Source organism: Chionomys nivalis, chromosome 22 (genome assembly GCF_950005125.1).
Source record: "Chionomys nivalis chromosome 22, mChiNiv1.1, whole genome shotgun sequence".
NCBI lineage: Eukaryota > Metazoa > Chordata > Mammalia > Rodentia > Cricetidae > Chionomys > Chionomys nivalis.
Genome location: NC_080107.1, coordinates 48,198,865 through 48,216,502, shown reverse-complemented (window position 1 = coordinate 48,216,502; position 17,638 = coordinate 48,198,865). Strand labels below are relative to the sequence as shown.

At 48.3% G+C, this 17,638-nt stretch overlaps 1 protein-coding gene across 14 annotated transcripts in view; it reads left to right on the top strand.

Moving 5' to 3' along the window:
* The window catches only part of Ralgps1 (Ral GEF with PH domain and SH3 binding motif 1), a 223,701-nt gene that overhangs the window by 154,295 nt on the left and 51,768 nt on the right, over positions 1–17,638 (top strand). The window lies entirely within an intron of this gene.

The window sequence follows — 17,638 nt, the reverse complement described above, 5'->3', positions numbered from 1 at the left end:
GAAGCCTATATAAGGACATGGAAGAAGGAAACTTTTGCTTTTGGCCTGCTTGCTCTCGCCTTGCTAGCAAGTCCATTCCTTCTCTGTCATTAGAGCCTATTTCTTCAGGATCTCAGCACATACTAAAGACCAGCAGAAGACACCAGCTCTGTGGACTGAGCAAGCCAGTACATAGCACCCTCCATGGTCTCTGCATCAGCTGCTGCCTCCAAGTTCCTGCCCTGTTTGAGTTCCTGTTCTGGGGTTGGAGAGATAACTCAGTGGTTAAGAGCACTGGGTGTTCTCCCAGAGGACCTGGGTTCAATTCCCAGCACCCACATGACAGTGCATAACTGTGTAACTCCAGTTCCAGGGGATCTGACATCCTCACAACAATGCATGCAAAATAAAATAAATTGTATATATAAAAAAGAAAACCTCCAGAGACATAACATACTCTAAGTAAAATAAATAATTAAAGAGAGAGAGAGAGAGAGCGCGCGCGAGAGAGAAGAACTCCTATTCTGACTTCTTTGATGAGGAAAGTTCTGGAAGTGTAAGCCAAATAAACCCTTTTCTCCCTAAGTTGCTTTTGTCCTGGTGTTTCGTCACAGCAGTAGAAGCCCCGAGTAATGCACAGACCCTCGTGGCAGGAAGGCATGTGGTAGTAGGAATATAAGGTGGCTGGTCACTTTGTGTCCCCAGTCAAGAACCAGAGAGACGGATTCTAGTGCTCAGCTCTTCCCCCTTTCGTCGTTCTATTGAGACCAGGATACCAGGCAATGCAATGATGCTGTCTGCATTCATGATGGGTCTTCCCTGCTCAGTTACACCTGTCTGGAAACTCTCACAGACATGGCCAGAGGTGTGTCTTCAAGTCAATTCCAGATTCAGTCAAGTTGGCGATGAGGGTAAACCATGGCAGTTCCTTTCCCTAGCTCTGGGCTTTGAAGATGCCTATGAATTATAACAGCAGCCATGCCCATCATGAAGTTGATGGTCAGCCTGCACCAGGTGAAAGGGTGGGTACTGTCCTCTCCTGGTGTGAGTCTGCTGATTCTAATCTCCACTGTGTGGAGAGTGAGCCTAGGAAAGCCAGAAGTTGAGTACCGGTCATGGTCACAGGCATTATCTGGCTTCTAGAACTGACACAGATCCTCATGGCTTTATTGTTTTAATACACTCTCCCTCTGTACACCTGTGCTGCTTGAATTAAGTTTTAAAAAAAAAAAAAGTCTTTGTTGTGAACAAAGAACCTAGCTAGAGCTTCTGAAGAACTGAGACTATACACTGTTTTTCATGACAAAGTCAGAGTACTGTCTCCTGCACATACCTCAGCTGGTAGAAAGCACTGCTCTGACTAGATTCAAGGACATAGGCCGTCAAGAGCTTAAAGCATCCGTTCACGTGGCATCCATACTCAGGAAGCATGCATGCTTGGTTCACTTCCTCCCTTTCTATACCCAGGATCCCAGCCAAGGAAGTGTGTCACCCACCATCGGTGAGTCGTCCCACCTCACTTAATGCACTCAGGTGCTCCCCACAGGCATGCCAGAGACCTGTCTCCTGGGTGATCTGTTAGCACTGGCCATCACAGAGAGCTTCCGGGAAGCTGAGAATAGTGTGGCTATGGCCTTCCAGTCCCCTTGCTTGTGGAGTAGGTTATCATCAGATGAGCAGCAGAGTGTGAGGAATTCTGAGCTTGCCTGGTCCCCAAAAGACTCCATACCTGTGAGCCCTCACTTTCATTGTCTCCTGATTTGAAATCACACTGTTGTCTAGAAAAGCCCCCTTTATTGTAGACACTAGGGGTAGGGTGTGGTGTTGGACTCAAGTCTGCATGCTCCTCTGCCCCTGGCAGACAGGGTGCATCACTCTATTCTCACACCGCATTCTGTCCTACAGAGTGAAACCAGAAGACTCCACCGTTGAGGACAGTCTCGGCGGGAACAGATGGCCACGGGGATAACGTATAGCCAGGGCCATAGTATGTTACCATGACTCCAGCACCTTAGCTTCCTGTGTGCTTGGATATAGGTACAAGCTACCATGCTTGTTGATGTAAACAGAAAGCTTAAACCTGTGTAGCTGAGATCATGGCTTGTTTAGGTTACCTAGGAGATTAATGCTCTCCTATCCACCACAGGCCATAAAAGGGCATCTAACCCAACCAGTCCAGTCACCATCCAGATGGTGGCCCACCAGAACCAACCATATCCTTCACCTCCCCAAAGTCATGGCCCACTAGAATCAGTCATGAGCACTCCATCCCCTGCACTCAGGTGTCTTGTTTCCTGAAGCAGGGGAATGAGACTGCCTGTCCTTCACTATAGAGCTGTGAGGACACGACGTTACAGAGGCCACTTGCATGGCCTCGGCCACATGGACTGTGTGTGAGTAACGAGGAAGCCACTCCTGTGAGGTGCAGTAATGTGGGGCAAACAGGCCGCCAGTGACCAGCTCATATGTTACTCACTCCTGGGTTTTTGTGGTGCTATCTCTGGTCTTGTGGGCAACCTAGGGTTCAGACGGATCCTTTCCTCCTTATTGGCAGCTTCCAAATGGCATCCATCACTTACAACAAGAAAGATTCTGGCCTCTGTGTCTTTTTTTTTGTCGTTGAAGAAACATTTCCAGAGACCCTTTAGAGGAGCCAGCCCTGGGCTGGATGCTGAGGGGACCAGGGAAGGTCTGGACTCCACTGTGCTTGAGGCCCAGCCGGCAGAGGCACTGAATAGATGTATACCAGCAGAGAGGTGACGGAGTAGACAGATGTGGCCTTGAATCCCCTCTTCACTCTCAGGTCTTTTGACCTTAAGCAAGTTGTTTCATTTCTGGACCCCAGATCTTTCCACAAACAGGGGCCTCCTGGAGGATTCACGAGACAATGGTGTGAGCTTGCACATGGCCCCCAGAGGATAATGGCCGCTAGTGCACTAAGAACAGATTCCTTAATCATACAGTGGTTGAGCATCGCAAAGGGAAGGGAAGGTGACAGGAGCCTCCCATGGACATGGTCACCCAGGGTCAGGATAGGAGGGTTTTGCAGGGATGCTAGGGGCCTTGACCTGAAGAATGAGGAGGCCTTGGCCCAGGCAGGCGGAGTGCTAAGACTGAGTGTGCCTTCCTCCTGAATGTGGACCTCTGTAGAACAGTATGCTGTCTCCAGAATCAGGACATTCTTGAGTGTTAGACTAAGTGGAAGTGCCCTTTACTGACCAAGCAAATCCATCCAGGAAGCAGAGTAGGAAAGTGTTCTGGTTGTATTGACAATGCGGGCAGAGTTGAAACAAGAAGCCAGAACCAAACCCGACAAAGCTCACTCAGTCCATGATTATTAATGCCATCAGCCATCATGAGGAGAACACCTTTGGGACCAAGAAGAGCAGAGCCATTAATAACCACCGCTCTCTGTAAAAGACCCCTGAATCTTCTCAGACACAGATTACCCCAAAGAGCGGGCTACAGATGAGCCCACAAAGTGCTCCGACTCTGATGTTAGATACACCTGGAAAGAAAGAGCTCTTCATGCCAGCTGTCAGAGCTGTGCTGTCTTATACCAACCAGCCATTAAAGACAGAGAGTTTGGGTCTACACCGCTGTACCCTACAATCCCACACTCACTGTGTGACCTGGAGTGCACCTACGTTCGTGTGTGTGACTTCTTTTCTCAGAGTGAGTCTGATGGCACTCACGGACATAGGCGAGCCCAGTGTGGTGTCTGCCATGAGCTCAGCCACCATAGCTCCCCTTAAGAGCCCGTGGCCGATTTTCTCTGTGACCATTGCTGGGGACCCTTGGCATTGACTGCAAGTTTTAACTCAAAATCAATCTCATTGGCTTGGGCCTGGCAGACATGAGATCCCCATTTTGGGATTCCTAGAGCCCCAGGTTCCTCTGTCCCTTCTGTAATTTCCTGCTACAGCACTCTCCCTGCATCTTAGCACTGTGTCCCCAGAAGGGATGGAAGAAGATCCTTCCCTGAGATCCGAGGCCAGACTTCAGAGCCAGCAGTGTGATGTCTGGACTTGCCTGCCTCACAGGAAAATTTGGCCAGGAGGTGGGTCACACTGTCCTCTGATGACATGAGGCAGGCTGGGCAGGCAAGAATCAACAAGCCACTCCGTGTTCCTGTCCTCAGGCAGCTGCTGACACAGCCTGTGGCCATAAGAAATGGCTCAACTGCCATTCCTAGGCTATTTTCACTGCCAGGGCCAAGGCCCACTCCCCTGGTGCCATGTTACCCAGGCCCCTTCTCAGACAGGACCCCTACCCAGAAATTACACAAGCGCTCCTGGTCCCAGCCTGCTGCACAAGCAGCAATACTTCAGGTGCCAAGAGCAGCAGGACCAGCAAGCGAACCAGACTTGCAAGGAGAAGGTGGCTAGTGGCCTGGCCCAGGGAATCTTTCCCGAGGCACTTGTGACTGGTAGATAGGCTAAGACCGGTGGCTCAGCAGACCAAAGACAAAGAGGAAGAAAAGAAGGTCCTGCCTCCACAGTGACCTGGGCAGTGGGGACCCAAGCTCTGGCATGCAGAAGGCCCTGCTCATCATTTTCAGGTGTGGTGCCAGGCTTGCCACCCTATGGCCTCCTCATAGGCAGAGCAGCTTCTGAGTGGAGTCGGTAAGAGCATGGTGACTCCAAGACTGCAGTGGTCATGGTCGCCCCTGTGGTTCCTAGTAACTGTCTCCTTAAGTCTGTTCTCTTCATTTCTCCTCAAGGAATTGATGATTTTATAATGCATATTAAAGTAGACATGAGTCCGCCTGCCATCTAGTAGAATGCACTTACACTGAAGGCTTGTCCCCATGCCTGCCATAGTGACTCCACACTCTGGTCACCTTAGTATATTATTGCTATCATCGCTGTTCTCATGGCACTAAATCAACAGGAGGAGAAGAAGGTTGGTTTTTGTTTTGGTTTTTAGTTTTTTTGTTTTTTGTTTTTTTGCCAGTTCTTCCTTTCTTTCTTTGTGTGTGTGTGTGGGGGGGGGCATCCCTGTTCCTTTTCTTTTCTTCCTGCTTAGGAACATCTGCAGTGGTACATTTTGTGTAAACTGGCAACACAGGCCCTGTTGAGACCCCACAGTCCATAACCACAGCCTTGCCTGGGCTGCAGCGCTTACCTAGGCTGGGCCCTTTGCTTCCACTGAAGGGCACACGTCCTGGAGCCTTCCTTCGTCACCTTCCTCAGGGGCCACAAAAAGCACTTTGTAGCCATGTGTGCTTCTGTGAGACCCCTAGACCCTGAGTCTGAGCATCCTCGAGGGGAGAGTGAGGGCAGTCGCCCTGGGATACATGTTCTGGGATTTCTCCATTGCATCAAAAAATGCCTTTAAAAAATTTTTAGCATGGCGAATGTAGCTCATGCCTTTAATACCAGTACTTATGAGGCAGAGGCAGGCAGATTTCTGTGAGTTCAAGACCAGCCTGGTCAAGTTCCAGTTACACAGAAAAACACTGTCTCAAAAAACAAAACAAAAGAATCTTTAAAAATCTATGATGGGAACATTGTGATAGACAAGCAAAGAGCAGCTGAGGAAAACCCAGGACTGGTGGTGTATGAGGGGTCGGAGGCAGGTCGTGGAGTGGGGGAGCGGGAAGACTGGCACAGTCAGGTAGGGACAGGCACCTGGAGACAGTATGCTAGAAAAGCAGGCACCTGTGGAGACGACAGCTGGGTGGTGGGTGGAGGCAGATACAGGGAAAACCAACCCCACAGCGAGGGTGGAGGTTGCAGAAAGGGGCAGACTGTGCTGTGGACTATGGGCCCCACTGAGGGAAACCAGTTCTCTGCTGGCTGTGGGCGTTTCTTCCTGGCACTCTTTGGCATTCTGTGTAGTGGCTGGGTTATGCCCCCTTCATGGACACACAATAGGGCTTTGCTGGCTGGCACCATCACAGAAGTGCCTAGGCTTAAAGGTGACAGTTGAATTGGGATTGTGGTGATGAGCCTGCCATAATTCCTAAGCTCCATTGAGGAAAACCAGGAAGTGACATCTACACTGAGATTACTGACTTAGCCTTCGAAATGGTTTCAAATTTTCAAGACGAGCCAGGCAGTAGCCACGCAGAGCGGCCTCCTAGCTCAGCAGCCCTTGGGGCTTTCCAGCTCTAGCTTGCCTTGTGCCATCCAACACCCTGCCCACTGCCAGAGAGCCCTGTGTGATCTCAGGCCAGAGTCCCAGACGTGAAGTTTCATGGGCCAGTGAGACTTCAAAAAGAAACTTTGGGGATTCTCAAGAGGCTGCCAGTTTTTTGTTTTTTTTTTTCTTTTTTTCTTTTTCTTTTTTTTCCTTTTTCTTTTTTCTTTTTCTGTCAAAGAAAGAGAACACCAACTCTGAACTTTCGGTATCATTTCCTGAAGGAAGGAATATTTTGACCCCAGAATGTAAAAACACAGCATAATCTGAAAAATACAGTTGGCTTTTCCCCTATGAGGATAACTGACAGCCATTTGCTACCACATTTTAAAGGCTTTTGCTTAATATATTTAAAAAATATATTTGTTTTTCATATTTTTTCCTTATGGGAGGACACGAGTACCAATAGAAAGCACGCGATGTCAGAGGACAACTTTGTGGTACCAGGTCTGTCCTTCCAAACCTCTGTGGGTTCTAGGGATTGAATTTAGGTAGTTAGGCCCATGTGGCAAGCTCATTACCCACTGAGCCATCTTGGCAGTCCTAAAGATATTTTAAAGTTAGAAAATCCAACAAAAATGTCACCATGTTTACCTTACAAGTAAGGTAAAGAGAAGCTGTCCATTCAAATTCGTCATTTGATGCAAAATCAAAGCCTACTCTAGTGCCTGGTGTTTGTCAAGTTGCTTGTGAAGTCCAGCTCGGAGCCACTTTCAGCATTAGCAGTTTTCCTGGGACAGCCTGGTACACACAGGCTACGGCCTTCCCTCTGTGTCTCTTAGTACTGTCAGCTTAGGGAGAGTCAGGAGTCAGGCTGACAGGGGCTGGGGTGTTCCTGGCAGCGAGCATAAGATGAAACCCCCATTACATGGAAGGGGGTGCGGAGTAGGCAGACTATGAGCTGTCCTGACAGACCAGCCTGGGTGCATGGATCCCAACCTCTGAGCGTAAGGTCAAAGTGTCCAGAAGAGTTGGTAATCATCTTCTGTACAGCATTACCACTGAGGGCCACATACCACCAAGATCCAACCTGGGCGGCGGCAGGGGTTGGGGGGGGGGGCTGGGAGGGCAGGCTCAGTGGAACCTCTTAACTGTTCGGGAGATGGGGCTTCTAAAACACATGAGAAGGGAGCATATCTGGAACGAGGGAGTGCCAGAAGGGCACTGCACGGTGTTCTGGAGGGCCAGCTGGGGTCCATCCACACATCCAGGAGTTACTGTAGGCCACAGGTGGTTCAGGGATGTGACAGTCAGCCAGCTCACTAACAGATCACAGGGGTGTTTCAGTCCGTGGTGTTCAGGGAGAAAACCATGGTTCTTTAGAGCTTTTAGGCTCTTTGTTAGCATGGTGCATGTGAGTGCACGTGTGCGTGTGTGGGCATGTATGAATGCATGAACATACGTGAGTGTGCATGTAGATGTGCATTGTCACCTGTTGAGAATTAGGCCTATGTCTGAACAGTAAATATCAATGACTACAAACAAGTTCATCTTAAAGATGAATACAGTTTGTAGATGCACGAGCAGCTGTGCACCAGTGCTACAAAAGTTTTAAAGCACTGAAAATTCCACCGCCCTAGAACCTGGTGTTCCCACTTTCCCCCATGTGCTTGAATTTTCTTTGCTTTGGACATCAGAACATCTCCAGTTTCTGTTTTGTTTTTTGTTGTTGGTAAATTTTCTTGCATTAAATTACCTTTGTGTCTAAAATGTTTTCCTCTCCCCACTTTACCCCCACATCTCTTTTTAGAATGATTACCTCGGAATAAGTTCAGAGGAATGGGATTACTTAGTCAAAGATAATGATGTTTTTTTGGTTTTGGAAGCCCTAGAACTTTCCCCAAAGGTCTCACCCACTCACACTGCTGTCAGCTGTATTTGGGTTTCCCATTTCACCACAGCTGTCCCAGCTCTCTGCATTGGGCTGGTTTTCAGTTAATGATGTAATGGCTTTTACATGGCGGGTTATATTTTTCCATTTTCATTTCTCTGTCCCTTTCTCTGCTCAGAGTTGCTACACTGCTCCTCCTTGGCCACATATCATGATTCCATTGGCACCCCCAGACACAGAGCCCTAAGAAATGATGGACATTCTTCCTTGTTTAGGTGGAAGCTACTACAAGGCATTTTAAGAGAAAGACAGTTGAAATATGTTTAAACTATAAATACATTTGGCGACATCTCTTATTGGTCCAGGTGGTTCCAGCAATGAATGCAGACTCCGACTCTGGGAGAGTGTTGATGTCTCATTTGAATTCTAGTAGCCGTCAGAGTTAATACATGATGTACGATTTAAGGCAGAGATGGAAGAGTCCCCACCAAAACCAGCTCTCTTCTTTCTAGGCACTCCCTAATTATCAAGACAGAGATCTCCAAGCAGGGGGCGAGATTCCTGCTGGAGGCAGTCCCCTGCCTCATCAGTCCTCCCAGAGTTGGCTCTTGAACACCAAGATGAATTGGACTGGGGAAGGTCTTTCCTGAGACTAGTCCCAGGTGCCTCCCAAGTTATGGATACTGGGACAGGAGTTTACTCCTTCCATGCCACCTCTATGTGTCTGTCCTCCTCCAGGCCTCATATTCTTGTTACTGCAAGTTGCCCCCTCCCTCTCAAAAGAGCTTTTGACTTTCAGGTAGCCTCAGCTCAGCAGGATCCCACATGAACACCCACGCTGAACTTCCCAGGGTGTGCACCGTCACAACTCTTGTCCTGGTGGTTTTAGGTAATATTACAAGCACTCTTACTTTGATAACTATTTTCTTAATGTGATTATCATGTCAAATCCACAATTTTACAAAGAAAAACTAGGACAGTAGTAGCTGAGCCAACACTTCAGCTTTGGGTTTATACCCCAAAGAATAAAAACTCAGTGTTTGAACAAAAACACAAGCAATTTGCTCATGGGAGCACCATTCATCCTGTCTGAAGCATGAAATACCCAGCACTTAGGATGTGCTAAATGCCACTGGTGGTGAGTTTTATGGCACGTGTGTTTGACCTCCATTAAGAACACGATAATGAGCTGGGCCATGGTGGTGCTCACCTTTAATCTCAGCACTAGGGGTGTTGGGGGGAGGGGCAGGCTGAGTGAGTTTGAGGCCAGCCTGGTTCACAAGAGCTAGTTCCAGAACAGCTAGGACTGTTACACAGAGAAACCCTGTCTTGAAAAACCAAAACCAAACCAAACAAACAACTTCTTACCCTTACAGAGGACCAGGTTTGGTTTCCAGCACACACATGGCGACTCAACCATCTGTAACTCCAGTTCCAGGGGATCCAGCTTCCTCTTTTGACCTCCGTAGGCACCAGCCACATAAAGTAATCTAAGAATGCTTTTAAAGGGTACAGTAATGCAGGTGGCATGAAGGGAAGCAGAAACAGTGATACTAAAAGAGCACAAGCTAAATCTTACACTTTGGATGATTTCTGCTTCTGCCACAAATCTGCTCAAGACACCTGCTCCACACCCAGCACTAATAAAGTGCTTTGTCTGTGTGGTCTCCTGGCAGCCTCCCAATTTCACGGACCACAAAGCTGACCTGAGAGCCAGGAGGCACACTAACCCACCAGGCCCTGTGATACCCCAGACTTCCTCCAAGGCATCCTATTGGAGTTTCCCCCACAAATGAGGAGTAACTTTCCTAAACTCATTTGCCTATTATTGAAGGCTGCAGAGTACTCTCAATTCCTGCTTCAAGGGTGAGTTGACATAAGTGAGCAAGCAAGTCTTCCTGCTCTCTGGCAGCCTCTTTGATTTTGAGGCAGAGTCGGGTGTGTCCTAGGCTGGTCTCATACCCACTCTGTAGCCAAAGATGACCTTGAACTTCTGATCTTCTGCCCCCTAGAATTCTAGGGTTACAGGCATGCACTACCATGCCTGTTTTCTGGGGTCCTGGAGGTTGAACCCAGGGTCTCTTGCATACTAGGTAAGCACTCTATGAATTGCTCTACATCCCCAGCCTAGCTCAGGCATCCTCCTTCTAATCCCACCTTTGCCTTGTTCAGTGACTCTCGGACTAGAAGGGAAATCCTGGGAGATGCAGGCTCTCTGTAAATGCTTTTGAACTCTGATGCCATCACAGGTATAATGACTCCTCCTGAATGAGATCTGGGGCCTGGCTCTGCCACTTGCCAGGTTTGTGGTTTCAGGCATGTTGTATAACCTCCCAACCCTTGTTTTCCTAATCTGGAAGATATATGTAATAACTGGGACAAGGCATAGGTTCCCCTTGTTACCATCGCAGTTTAGTCAAATAAGGATCCATGCTACGCCATTATTTACTAACGGACACCTACAGAAGCCGGGCTTATGCTGACCTGGAGAATACGGTGGGCTCCTTAACACACACTTGTTCACTAAAGAAGGGAGAGGCTCTTAGCCTTGGGAATTAGGAGGCTAACTCATGTTGTCCGCTGCTGCTGCTGCTGCTGCTGCTGCTGCTGCTGCTGCTGCTGCTGCTGCTGCTGCTATAGTTGCTGTTACATTTCTCATTGTTATAGATTTATTGAAAACTTTCATAAAATAGTCCTGACTCCCAAAATAGCCTTGCAAGGTTAAGATGTTCATCTGTAAGCACTGAGCACAGAGACCCTGGTGTACTATGGTGCATTAAAACACTGATTACCAGCCTGTTACTGTCCAAGCCACCTCATAGAAACAACCCCTAAGAACCCAGTAGCTAGTGGTATGATACTTTCTGAGAGTCTGCATCTTAAGAATAAGCATATTTTGTGGGAGGCTGAACAGTTCTAACCTAGGTTTGGTGCTTACAGAATTTCTCTTGGTTGAGAGACAAGAATTTTTAGTTCTTATGCAACAGGACTCCCCAGCTGTGACCTGCCACGCAGTTCTTTATGTATACCCTATGGGGCCAACTCCCTCCTGGCTGTGGGCTTCCATGGAAGGAAGAATAATACGTGAGGCATGTCATGGCTGTTCAGCCAGTGACAAACCATAAATGGCAGTGTCTGGTGGTCCTCACTGTTATGTCTGAGCTGGTACAGAACTCAGCAGAGACGTAGTGAAGTCTGATTAGTTCAGCCAACTGTTTGGTGAATGAAAACATTAATATATTAATGAATGAATGAAGTACTGTGTGCCAAACACCTTGTCAGTGTACTGGGATTATTTCATTTCCCGCTCAGACTGTACTGTTGGGGGAAGGAAGGTGGGGAACAGGTGAGTTGATGCCCAAAAGGGTGAAGTTACTTCTGGTCACCCTGGTCAATCTCAGGTCTCCCTGCTGCTTGTGCTGCCCTGAAGAATAGAGAGCTCCTAGCCATAGGGACTTCCCTTTCCTGGGACTGCTGGGCTTGGCCCAGACCTGGCTTTGGTACATCCCGAGGAGGTGAGGTAGGGAGGAGCAAGCTGCTGTCCAGGCAGGCATGGCCCAGTTGGTCCTTCCAATGAACATAACGAGATGTGGGGCTGGAGAAGGGAGGACTTGGTGCGGGAGCAGAAGCTAAGGTGTGCATCCACTCTCTGCAGCCTAGGCCTGCCATTCATGATGTCAGTAGCATCACTCTGGCGTTACTGAGCTGTGCAGTGATGGGGAGATCCACACAATGCTTCATTTCATCCTTGCCTTGCGGGAAAGAAGGCTTATCTTACCTCTGTTCCTGTTCCTGAGGTCCAAGCATGGTCAGAGGCCAATGAGGTGTCCTAAGGTCACTGGGAACAAGCAGGGTAAACAGGCTACTTGTGGGACAATGCTTACTCTCCAGAATCACACCTAAGGTACAGTCTTGACTCTGTCACACGCTCACTGTGTAACCTTAGACAAGCAACTTAGACCCTCTGTGCCTCCTTTTCGTCTACTATAAGAATCAAGACTCCATGAGATAATGCATGAGTTTTAGCTCAAAGCCAAGTGGCCATCATCACCAGCCCTAGCTTCTGCTAGCCTTCAGCAGTGCTTCCTCCCAGCTTTCTGGGTATGGGAGCCTCTTTTGAGCCCTGACTCCCCTGGGGCTGCTGTGAGTGGACTGAGGTTTTTCCAGCCAATACTCTTCCCTTACCATGGTTGTCAGCCTCTATAGATGCCTGTTGGGAGTGGCAGCAGTAGGCACAGCTCTTGCTTCCCATGCTTGCTGTACATGTATGAAGTAGGCACAAAGCACCATTGCCCCACCAGAAGCTGGCCTTCACAGAAATGGCGTGCCTTATAAGGCAGCTGTATTTGTCCTCAGAGCCTACCATTAGCACTGGGTCCCATGCAACCTCAAAGCTCCCAAGTGCTTGTTTTATGACCCAGTGGTGTGGGCAGCCTTCCAGCCTTCACAGACCTCTGGCCAGGCAGTGGACCTCAGTTGGGATCCACTAATGGGGACTTCAGAAGCTGACATCAGCTGCCTTGGTCTGCAGTGACAGAATACTTCCATGAATTTATATGGAAAAAATGAGCATTGACCACATTTTATGCTATCGGAAATCATGCAGCACTTCTTTGCATCATAATTAGTAAGGAAAGATATTTTTCTTTAAAAAAATCAAGCTGGGTATGGTGGCCCAGGGGTGTAATCCCAGGACTTGGAACAGGAGTGCCGGTAGCTCAGGGTCACTCTCTGTGACACAGCCTGGGCTGCAGGAGACCCTGTCTTACAACAAAACCAACAGATACAATATAAATAAACCAAAGAACTGAAGCAGTTGATGCATCACCCGACAAGTACTAACATTTTGTAAGTAAACTGTTCTTCCTGCTCTCGCCTCACACAGGAAGCAGCTGCAAGAATCAGTATGGACCTATTTCATATCTCAGCCAATCTGGTAGAAGATGAGGTTCCGTTGGAGCAGATCAAAGCCCCAAAACTTGCTTAGAGGGCCAAGGGTCACCTTCATGGTTTTTGTGTTTTCCCTTTTCTCTGGACTTCTTTATTTTATTTTAATTCAGATGTTTAGCCAGGATGTGTCTAGGGGTAGGGTTCTTCTGGGGAAGGGCCGTGCTCTGGTCGGCTGTCCATTTCCTCCTACAGGCTTCTTCTCTCGCCTTCTCCTGGCACTGGAGTGTCTTGCCAAGTTTGCCTTCCACACCCAGCATGCAAGTTCCCACGGTGCCCACTTGACCACTTGGCTCCTGTTGCCTCTGATGTTTCAATTTATAGGTTGGGTTTTTGCTTTGTTTTGTTTTATTGTTTTTTTGTTTTTTTTTTTTGGTTTTGTTTGGTTGTTTAGAGGTTGTTTATTTTTGCAATTCTAGGGATCTAACCCCAAGCACTGTGCCACTGAGCCTTAATTCTTACCTGTGGTTTAGCTTTTCTGTAGTTCTTTTACTGTTTCATCTATGCCTTGTCTTGTATCATGTCTCTAACACTCTGTCCTAGACCTTGGACCACACTGTCTGGGGGAGGGACGTGCTCTGCTTCCCCAGCTTTGTGTCACTGCAGCCCGTGACTTACTGGGATTTTTCCATGTGCCCTTTGTTGGGTTTTCAGTTTCCATGGACTGTTTCTTTAGATGTGGGAATCTGTCAGGCTTTGAGGTTTATCAGCAGGTAGGCATTTGGGTTTCCCTCTGGGCACAATCCCATCCTCTCCTGCCAATAGCAACCACAAATAGATGTGAGAAGACGAGCACAAAGCATTACACAGGCCAGGTCAGCTCCTGCTGGGCAGCCTACTGTTACTGAACCCCTGAGACAGGGACAAGCCCAAATGACCCCCCTTTAAAGAGACAAAGCCCGGCGTTGCTCAGTCTCTGTCCTGTACATCTGTCCTAAAGTGTGCTGAGCTTGTCTGTAGACCCTACTCCTGCTCACTGAATGCAAATCTTCCATCTCTTAGCTACAGGAATTTTGATGACAACCCTGGGAGGGCTTTGCAAGGTATTAGTTACACATCTCCATCCCCTCCTGAAGTTGTTGTTTTCCCAAGTAGCCTTGCTGAGTGTCCACTCTGTACAGATGCTCTGACAGCCCCTTCCTGAGTCTGCGTGGAGGCCTGTGAAAGCTATGGCAGCACCTGCACCAATCACAAGTTTTAGCATGCTAAAGCTTGACTGCATGTACCGTGTGCTCCCACACCTTCACTCCAGTGTGCGTGTGAACCTCTGAGTGTCAACATGACTGCAACCACCAGGATCCTGTATTGGAATCCAAAGTGACCAGCGACCTGAAGCAGGCCACCTAACATCTCTAGAGTTAAGGAGACGCAGAGGCAGTAAAGGGTACCTTAGCACATGCAGCGATGTCAAGGACACAACTAATCCATTTTCTGTCTCCTCTAAGGATATTAACTTTTCAAGTTATATGCTTCAAATACTTCTCTTCATCAGGTTGCTGGGATCAGGGGCCATGCCTTGTCTGGTGTGCCACACCCATGTCTACGATGTAGTAGGCACTCTGTGAATATCTATAGCACCAATACCTTTGCCCAGTGACAGTGGACATCCCCAAATGAGCTGTGTCCTTGCGACTTGCCCTCTGCACAGTGATCTGTCACTTACCCTTATGCTCTTGGCCTTTTCCAGTTTCCAGCAGCTCTGCTTCCTTACCACTGTGGCCACTGTCCTCACACGAAACGTAGCAGTGTTGACACCAAGTCCTACTGGGACAGCAGCATGCTGTAAAAGAGGAGGGGGTAGAACAGGATAAAATTGGTACTGAACAAACAGACAAAGAAATAGGACGGGTTTCAACCAAGTGACCAGGAGTCCAGGGCCCAGGAGTTCTAGTGTCTTGGGCCCACTGTACAAGGGAATTGAGTTCTGATACAGAAGGACAGATGTGGTCAGGCCTTTCAGCCCGCAGCCTGACCTAGCCAGTGGTAGCCCAGTGGCAGACTATCCAGAACACTAGTTTCTTCTGGTGCCCTCTGTTGGTTGGGTTGCAGACTCTGCCCATAGGAATGGGCTGGGAAGCAAGCCAGGTCTAAGCCAGACCTGTTTGAGTAGCAGCTTCTTGTACACAGTACCCTAGAGAAGGGTGGAGCTCTCAGAGGTGGTCCTGCCAGACTGTACCTCCAGCCACTAAAGTAGCTTTCCTAGAACTTCCTGGTGAGGGCCTGCATGTGTCTTTTTTTTTTTTTTCAATTATTTATTTATTATGTATACAGTATACAGTATTCTGTCTGTGTGTATGTCTGCAGACCAGAAGAGGGCACCAGATCCCATTACAGATGGTTGTGAGCCACCATGTGGTTACCGGGAATTGAACTCAGGACCTTTGGAAGAGCAGGCAATGCTCTTAACCACTGAGCCATCTCTCCAGCCCCCTGCATGTGTCCTTATACCGAGAAGAAAGATGGGCTTGCAGAATCCCTAAACCTACCAGCTGCAAGTAAGCCAGTGGTGAGCAGAGGCCTAAGGAGGCCTCAGGACATTTCTGCTGTGAGGTTGGAGGGACTTTGCTCTAAGAAAGTAGGGATCAGTTTGGATCTACCTTGACCCCCAAAAGTCTGCCGTTCATTTCCCAGAGAATGCAGGGAAATAGATGACGGAGACCCAGAGCATGGGGTTGGTTACAGTCTCCATTGAGTCACGAATAAAGCTGTCATCTTTGTTATTTTGCTGTACTTAAAGACTAGGCACCGAGTGGCCACAGATCTGAGTATATTAGGGGAAATGGAAAATACTTTGGTGACTAAAACAGCCGTCTGTGAGCTCACTCTCTGGCTGGGATCCTGATGGCCTGGGACGTTTGGGGAGCCTTTCTGTGCACAGTAGCAGATCTCGGAGCCAGCACTGGAAAGACAAGCTCGGGAGTGTTTTCCTTGGCACGTGACATCCATCCTACCCAGTGTAGACGCAGGTTTCCGAGGCTTTCACTTTGGGAGTCATCTTCCATTTCCTTTTGATGACGTTTGCACCTCTGGATACTCTTTATAGCACTCAGAGAAACGAGGTAGTTAGCTTGGAGATGACAGGGCCAATGCTGCCCCCAACAGGGTGACGGTGGAGTGGGGGTGCCTGGCAGTGACAGCTATTCTCGTCTCTTCCACCAGGCAGTAGAAGTTAAGGGTCAGATTGAAGAGTTGTCTGTGTGCAAACAAAACCTCAACTCTGGCTCCAGTTGGGCCCAGTTCTCTGAGCCCTACTCTGTGTGCCTTGATGGTGAGCCTGAAGAATGGAGAGCCAGCACATAGCCTTGACCTATGAGCATGGTCTCCATGCTGTGACAGAAGAAGGGACAGTATAACCAAGAGCACAGGGACAGACAGGAGGGAGAGGGAGTGTGTGGATCAGTAGTCCATCTGGGCAGTCTTAATTGAGGGTAGAGAGACTGGAGAGGCAGCCCAGGGCGTCCTAGGGGCAGTAAAACCTTAGTCTCTATTGAGGACAGAAGGTCATCATCGGGTGAGTGAGAAAGATAGAGTGCAGACTGGGTTGTTGTTGGATAGCCCAGATGCAGGGGATGGGGAAGATAGAGTGAAGACTGGGTTGTTGTTGGATAGCCCAGATGCAGGGAATGGGGAAGGAGATGAAGAGGTACCTCTCAGCAAATGGCTGTGGTCTTTCATCCTAACCCTGATGACCAAGCCCTCAACCAAGAGCTGAGGATGCTCAAAAAAATCACGTGCCAAAATATGTTTGTTCTCTTCTTGATAGGAAGGAAGTATGGAGGGAAGAAAGTGTCTGCTCTTCCAGGTGAACTTTAGGATGCATTTCAGATTTTGTAAAATATGTGCATTAACGAGGACACACCCTCCCCCTCACTCTGCTTTAAAAGCTGCTCTGCTGTAACCCAAGGGGAACTTAAGAATCATAGCAGTTGAACATTAACTGGGCAGTCATTGACCTGATGAAACTGAGCCTTCTCATCTAAGCAATATTATTTATCTCATCACTTATTTACATCTTATTTTATATCCTCGAGAGTCTTTATAAAATACTCACATTCTTTGAGAATTTCCTCCAGTATGTTTTTACCCCCCCTCACCACCTTGTCCAGCTTCTCCCATATCCACCCCTACCTCCCTCCCCACCCAACTCTGTTATCTTTTTTTTAATCCATCAAATCTAGTTTTTGCTGCCTGAATACTCTTGCATATGGAGCCATCCAATGTGGTTGACCTACCCGGGCCACACCACCATAACACCTGACTGACTCCCCAACCCTCAGCAGCCATCGGTTGCTAGGATAGGACTGTGTCCACCTCCCCCCTATGCCAGGATTCTCTGCTTGAGCTTGCTGGGGTTCTGTGCGTGACTTCATGTGTGCCACAACTCTGTCGTGTCAGAAAACACTGTTTCATTGTGGTTATCCACTGCCTGTGGCTCTCGCAGTCTTTCTGCCTTCTTCTCTGAGATGGTCTCTGAGCTTGGAAGGAGAAGTCTGATATGAGTGTGAGTCTAATATGAGCTTAGGGCTGAGCACTCCACGGTGTCTTGTTCTCTTCTCGTTGACTGTTTGTGGGTCTTAAGAGTGCTTTACTTTGTTAGTTTTGATTTTAATCATGAAAGTTTTGTGTTCTCACCTGAAAAGTCAAATACAGGAATACAGAAAAAAAAAACATAGAGAAAACGTGGGCTTACTAGTGTATGTGCAGACCCACGTGAAGGTCAGAGGACAACTGTTAGCA